A 1,383-nucleotide genomic window follows, 5' to 3' on the forward strand; every position below is an offset into this window, starting at 1 on the left:
AAAATGTGAAATATATGTGTGTGTGTGTGTGTGTGTGTGTATGTATATGTGTGTGTGTGTGTATGTATGTGTGTGTGTGTGTGTGTGTGTGTGTGTGTGTGTGTATTTTTTTTTTGTTTCCCCCACAGTGCTTTGTAGAGTAGGCATTCAAAATCAATATTTGTTTATTTCAATATAGTCACTGAACATTTATGATGTATTAAGCCCTAAGCTAGGCAATGGAAACCAAACATAAATCAGATGTAGTCATAGACCTCAAGGAGCTCACACTTCAGCAAGGAAGCGAGACGAGGAAAGAGTTGCATGCCAACAGATTGCAATGCCTATATCAGAGGTCCATTCAGGATGCTATCAGAGCACAGAGGAAGAGCACTTAGCTCGGATGAGAAGTGACTGGGATAGATTTGGAACTAACACCTAAACTGAGCCTGGAAAGATGAGTGTGAGTTAACCAGGTAAAGAGAAGAGAAAATGGGTATTTGAAAAAGAGGGAGTCACCTAAGCAAAAATATGAGACTAAAACAAAGCATAGCTTGTTTAGGGGGATTACAAGTAACTGTAGTATGCCTGGAATATAAAATTTAACAGGAAAATAGCAAGAGATGAGACTAGAGAGCTAGCCAGGCTCCAAATCCTAGAGTGAAGTCCTTGGTTGAAGCTTGTAGTTTATCCTAAGAGTAATGAAAAGCTATTGAGGAATTTTAAGTAAGGAGATAGAGCGAACAATGTGCATTTTAGAAATATGAAAATAGTGGCAGTAAGAACCATAGATTCCATAGATTGGAAAGATGCAGAGGGCTTTGAGATGGCTGTGGCACTACTGAGAAAGGGTAGAGAAATTGTAAGGGTCTGTAGTACTTGCAAACTTGTGCCATCACCCTGTGTTCTAGCCTTGAATGACTTTTTCAAAGATGGCCAGCAGATTCTCTCTACTGGGAATTTGGAAGTTTGATAAAGACATAAAGAGATAAAAGATGATTGTGGCCGAGTTACCATAGGCAGTGTCCCAGACAGAAAGACTAAGCTTCACCTGCTGAGGTCCCCAGAGCTGCCCCAGATCCAGTTCTCCATGAAGTACGGTTCTTCCGTTTTCCCTTCGATTCTGTAAGCTTTCTCAATTTCTTTTCAAATAAATCTTCCTATTACTTTGCTTACATTAATCAGAGTTCATTTTTATTGTTTACAACTAAAACACCTAAACCAACATTGGCTCTAAAGCAAAGTGGAGGCAACAAAGAGGGATTTAAGGAAAAAAAAAAAGGGGGGTATTTGAAAGATGTTCAGAAGGTAGAATTAATAGGACTTGGTAACCAGTTGGATCTATAGGCTAATGGATATAACCATTTTTTTTTTTTTTAGCTTGGTTACCTGAGAGATTGGAAG

This window comes from Pteropus vampyrus, unplaced genomic scaffold (genome assembly GCF_000151845.1).
Source record: "Pteropus vampyrus isolate Shadow unplaced genomic scaffold, Pvam_2.0 Scaffold33, whole genome shotgun sequence".
Classification (NCBI taxonomy): Eukaryota; Metazoa; Chordata; class Mammalia; order Chiroptera; family Pteropodidae; genus Pteropus; species Pteropus vampyrus.